We start from the raw sequence: 6,456 nt of genomic DNA, 5'->3' as shown, positions 1-6,456 counted from the left end.
TTTTGTAAATACTCGATTCTTTACTTAATGAATAAGACAATTATTTTTTTGATGTGTCAGGTAAGCAGTAATGTTTATAAATTATATAATAGTCTTATAAAAAAGAGAGCAGTAAGACAACTCTATATATAAGAAATTAAATTAATTTAAACTAGCTCATGCATGAAAGTTCCATTAATTATCAAATGAATACACATTTTAAACTACTTTTTTTGTTGTTCAATTTAAAGATAAGAGTTTCAATGTAATTTCAAGTGTTCAAAGACTCATTTTTGTTTGTTTAGTGGCATTATGTAACTGAGTAATAATTACAATCATAAATTGGAGTACATGTGAATGTTTATTTTAACTTCACTATATGTATCAATTTGTTGTATGTATTATTATATTAATTTTCCGCACTCCAACAGATGATAAAAAGAAATTTGTAAAATTTTCACATCAACATAATAATAGGGGAAAAGATTTTGTGTCCTACTATACCACAAGATTATGTGCCTTAAACTGATGTGTCCTATTCTGCACACATATATCAATACTTACTTGCCACATTATTATCAGTTGTCACATAAGGTGGTAAGCTAATATATATGGTCAGATAAGTATGTAAAAATATCAGTACTCTGTTTTATTTTTTAGTTTATTTAGTCTAATTAAAGTTAATTTGGACTTGACATAATTGGTTGTCTATGATAATTATATTGGAATGAATTCTTTACATATTTAAGCTTGGATATGATTATTATTAAATACTAAAACTCCAAAAGGCTTAACCCTCAAACTCAAAAAGACATCATTGTATATATAAGTGCAGAATCGGTACCAAAATAAAAATCAGCAAGATAAAAAATCATCCTACTTCAATTTTTGGCAGTTTAGCGTGTAGAATGCAGTAGTTTCCTCAAACAAATGAATAGATTTTGGATATATTAGGATAATCATATCCAAAATACAAATTGGGCAGGAGAGAGTCCGATATATATCAGAACATTTATTTGTAAGCATAACAATATATAATACTTTAATCACATTACAAATTTTTCAGATTTATAACAATTATGAGGATCAAGTATCAACTATGGGGTAAAGTTCATATCCAACATTACAACTTCCGCCCACAACACGCCCACCTCGCTTTCCATCACAAAAGTTGGGCAGTTCGCTTATTGCACCATCAAGACACTTCTTACAATCCATGCTAGAGAGGTCCCTTGTGCACTGAGCCAAACCATACAACGTCGTCGATGCATCGAGCTCTACTTCACCAGTAGCATAAAGCTTTGGATTACCATTATCATCACAAGCTTCATTAGCCAACCCACTTAACAATTCCTTAACTTTCTCATTAAACGGTGTCGGATTCTCTACTTCTTTGACGTTGCACATAGAGAACTTGTTGCTGCTATCAATTTGCCCAAAAAAGTCCAGATTTGAGTACTTTAACAAGCAGTGGTCGTACCATATTATGGCTCCTTTGCTATGAGGGCAGAGCTGGCCAAGCTCTTTGCTTGCATCAACCACACAAGTCTTACAATTTGAGGTTGAGACATCACCGCGGCAAAGAGCAAGCCCATGTACTTGGTTTTGGGCCTTTTGGGGTTTGCCAGTGGAACCAAGGCCGAACCCAGTAGGAGGGACTTTGGTGTATAAGAGATTGAACAGCTGGTTCAAGTTATCAGGGTATGGGGTGTTGGCAGTGAAGTTTTCAGGGCTGAAGCAGCGATGGTAAAGTGGAGAAGCACCAATGGCTGCATGGTGGAAAAGACAGAAGAGTAAGAAACCCAGTGGGATTGATTTGGAGCTCAACATATTGGATATATGAGATCGAGACTCAAGGTGGGTTTAATTTGTTCTGGTACGTCCTTCTGGATATGTATGTTTCTATATGTCCAAGAACACACGTACTCTATATATATACATAGGCCAGGAGCTAGGTTTCAAAAACATTGTCTATGGCTGGAGTTGAAATTGTTGACTTTTTTATGGAAGCCTAGTCAAAAATCTTACCGAGTACGTGCTGACTTGTTCTGCAGGAAACTTTCACTCTTGCACAACTTAATGGACAAATCATACAATATATGCTCGAGAAAAATATAGGTTAGATACTCACTGTATCATGTTGATCTGGTTTGGTATAGCCATGCATGCCACTTATTAGAAGTCACGTGTTAAGATTTTATATTTAAATAATAAAATCGGTACTTTTGGTTTATATCTTCATTGCGCATATATGGTCTAATTAATTTTATTTTCTATTTCTAATACATGATTTGAATATTTTTTAATAGGAAGATGGGGATTAATTCAAACTCGGGATCTCTTCAATATTGTAGAAAGAAATACTTTTAGTTTAATATATAGTTAATAAACAACTTTATAAGTGGCTAAACCAATCATGTCGACGTATGAACCATTTCACTCGATCAATAAGTTTCGCTTATAAAGTTGAGAGAGGAATTCAAGTTTGTCGCGAGGGACTTAATTAACATAATGGACAGATGAAAGTCAATACCATTAATGGTTGGATTTATACGTTTATTAATGTGTGTTTAAGTTTAATTTTAATCGGAAATAAATTAATCTTGGTCAGTAGGCACACACGCATGTTGACAAAGTCGCTTCTCTAGCAAAGAGTCATTAATATGGTACATATATAATAAACTGAATGTAAGATTTGGCTGAATGGCTGATGAGTAGAAAATTTATTAGAAAAAAGACTTGGGATATGAGGAGAAGATTAATTCATAGTCGATCAAAACAAATAATATATTCTTTATATGATTATAAATTAAAACAACTTACGTAAATGAAATCTATTTTGGCTATCCCAAGCTTTACATGAAATATGGACCTACTGCATATTTAAAGTCATTGACTTCTTACCCAACGACTTGCCTACTTCACCTGACAGGGGTGGATCTCGGAGGTCTAGTTCAGCATCCATGTCCGCCCCTGCAGCCCAGCCCGCCCCTGCAGTACAGCCCGCGCCTGTAGTACAGCCCGACCTCATAGCCCAGGGCGAATCGACCCCGGCGATAGCCCCAGATCTCTCATCCAGTACTGGGTCTGCGATTCAGTCGACACGAAGAGCCCGATGTGGTCACCGTTATGGTGTATATGAGAATGTTGCATCATCCACTCGTACTGCCTCATCATCAGAGAGTAAGAAAAATATTTTCACAGCACTTGTGTTTATATTTAATTTTATTTAGATGTTATAAGATTACTGTGAAATTAATATGTTATATTTGCTTTTCTAGGTACCAAAACCACGAGGGGGATAAGTAGAGGGTTGAAGGCATCCCGAATCACGCGCACGACGAACGAGAGGATTTGAATCGTTCTTCAGCAAGATCACCTACGACCGAGCAAGGAGGTCCATAGTACTTTCACTTCCTTTGTCGGGGCGATTATCCGTGCCGACTGCCCCATGCTTTTCCCCAGTTGGGAAAAGGTTGATGACGCCATCAAGAGGAGTATTATGGGCTCCATTTCTGTGAGTATATTTTGATTAATACAAAATGATTAATTTTATCATTCATAACAATTTAATAATTTTTTTTTTCAGGTAAACTATGACATTCGGATGGAAGATTCGGATGTAGCTAGGTATATGAAAAAGTTATTGAGAAAAGCTTACAGACAATGGAAGCACGAACTGCACAGGGAATATAACATGTTTGGATCGGCAGCTGAGGCATTGGCCAGCCCTCCTTCGGAGATGGCATCTCGGCTTGATCAGTGGTAGTGGTTGTGCACTCATTTTCAGAGTCCGGAATTTTTGGTATGTTATATCATTTTAAGACTTCAAAAATCTTTTTTCTTATGTTATTCCTTTATTGTGTATGCACTAATGCATTTATAATTTGCTTAATATTTAACAGAGGAAGTCGAATGCCAATCTTAAGAACCGGAAAGCGCCCGCAAGGATTGATCATCATGGTGGTTCCATGCCCTTCTCATACCGGGTGGAGTCGTATCGTCAGGTGCGCCATTATTTAATTTAATATATATATTCCTTAGTATTGTTTGAGTTTTAATCAACATTACATTTTTTTTCAGGCTGGTTTGCAATTTCCGGAGCTCGACAACTACGGGGATGTTTATGGTCGACCCGGCAATGACAAGGGAATGGCGAAGCACGTTAGTTTTTTATATTTTAGTTTTATTGAACAATTTTTAATATTTGTATTTGATTTCCTAATTTCTAACGTGTGTATAACATTTTGAAGGCTGAGATGCTAGCCAAGAAGGCGAGTTATTTGGAGGAGGTGGCCAGCCAATACCCTCCGGACACTCCATTGGCGTCGATCTCAGTCCCCGATCGCGATGCCGGTCTTCGTATTACGACGGAGACACTGGGTGTTAGGCGTGGTAGGGAGATACGCGGAATGGGAGTGGGTCGGGTTCGTGATCTCAGCGCCGGGTCTTCGTCTCAGCCATCTGCAGAATTAGTCAACCTGTCCACTGAAGTGCAGATGTTGAAGGGTCAGCTAGAAGAATCGAGAGCGGCATATGCAGCAGATGTTTGGCCAGTTGGCTCGGATTGTACCTGGGTTTGTGCTGCCGCCGAACATTGACCAGTGCATGCCAGACTCCTCCACCGGTGCCGATGATGCTACTGACCTAGGGGGCCATTACTGATTGTATGTACTAATTATATTTGCATACAATATTAAATTGTTCCTACTTTGTATGGATATTTGGATATATAAATTTATTAATTTTGTTTTATATAGTTTTTTAATAAAGATTTTTCTTTTAAATATTAAATTCAAATATATAATTTAAATAAATTTTTTTTTTTAAATATGTTTAGGCGACGAAATTGTTTGTCGCCTAAACATGCTTTGGGCGACGAACTTAATCATTCATCGCCCAAATCGTGTTTAGGCGACGAAATTGTTCGTCGCCTAAACATATTTTGGGCGAGGAATAAAGAGGTTCATCGCCCAAAGCATGTTCAGGCGACGAAATTGTTCGTCGCCCAAAGAACGTTCGGCCGAGGAAATTAATTATTCCTCTCCCAAATCGTGTTTAGGCGACGGATAATTTCATCGCCTAAACATGCTTTGGGCGACGAACTGCCTTATTCCTCGCCCAAAACCTGCTTTGGGTGACGAATTTATTCGTCCAAACATGCTTTGGGCGAGGAATCATATGCTTTAGAAGACGAAAAAAATACGTTGCCCCCGGTGTCTTTGGGCAACGAAATTTTCTGGTTCATCGCCCAAACTCTTGGGCATCATGGATTGGGCGGCCAAGCTCTCGACGAACTCAGTTCGTCGCCCAAACGTTTGGGCGACGAAATTCGACTTTGGGCGACGAATGTAGTTCATCTCCCAAACCTTTTTTTCTTGTAGTGTTTGAAGGGTGTTTATAGTAGCTAATGGCTTGTGTAAGCTTCTATTAGCTACCTATGCTTGCTATGAGAAGTGTTTGGACTTTAAACAAAGTATCTTTTATTGATGAAAAGATGAGGATACAAGTGGAAATGTAGATGTCTAGGACAATAGGACTTAAGACTAGTGGCATTTAGTATTGCCTCTAGCACACACTAAGATATGGGTACATGTTATATATATAGATTACATGACCGACTTTGAATTCTCTAGAACATCTATTAGCTAGCCACATACTAGTGGTAGATTCTAGAGTATACTACACTTTTAATTATATTCTAGTACGTTCTCATATAAGCTTTTTCTAGACTCTTCTTTTATGTAGAATTATGTAGACTTCTCTAGCATAATTTGTCATGGGCTTTAAAAGAATTTTCTAGAAATTTCTAGTTGGTGTAGAATAGTGTAGATAATTCCACAAATGTGCATTACTTTTTTTAAAAGTTATACTTATATAATGGTATATATATCCAGAATTTCAGTTTAATTGTGCCACTCTAAGCTTTGCCCAAATGCCCCCTCCTCTCTTTGCTCCACCCTCTACAAAAAAGCCTCCTAGTTTGAGACATTGAGGTGTCACTGGTGTTATAAGCTTCAAACTAGTTAATCTCTCTCTATCTCTCTAACTTGGGTTTCTCCAAATTTGCAGGATTCAACAATCAGAACTTTGTGGTATTTTTAGCAGTTGATAGGTCTATTATTTGTTCAAAGGATACATTGTGTCATAAATACGACAGGCTGTGCATGACTAACCCCGATGTATCGATCTGTAGATATGGAGAACAAGCTAGGAAGAGAAACTTGAGATGTTAGTTTCTTTTAACTCTAACATCATCTTCTTTTTCTCTTTTTTAAATGAATTTTGGATCAAGTAATTGTTGATTGGTGGCTTAAACAAATGAATAGATTTTGGATATATTAGGATAATCATATCCAAAATACAAATTGGGCAGGAGAGAGTCCGATATATATCAGAACATTTATTTGTAAGCATAACAATATATAATACTTTAATCACATTAATTTTTTTTCAGATTTATAACAATTACGAGGA

General features: G+C 36.9%; 1 pseudogene; it reads right to left on the bottom strand.

Moving 5' to 3' along the window:
- Positions 1 to 1,065: 1,065 nt before the first annotated feature.
- Positions 1,066 to 1,839, bottom strand: LOC147292664 (antimicrobial ginkbilobin-2-like protein pseudogene; annotated as a pseudogene).
- Between the last annotated feature and the right edge of the window lie 4,617 nt (positions 1,840 to 6,456).

The sequence above is a fragment of the Dryas octopetala genome, chromosome 2, assembly GCF_963921425.1.
Source record: "Dryas octopetala chromosome 2, drDryOcto1.1, whole genome shotgun sequence".
Taxonomy (NCBI): Eukaryota; Viridiplantae; Streptophyta; class Magnoliopsida; order Rosales; family Rosaceae; genus Dryas; species Dryas octopetala.
This window is presented reverse-complemented; position numbering and strand designations above follow the sequence as displayed.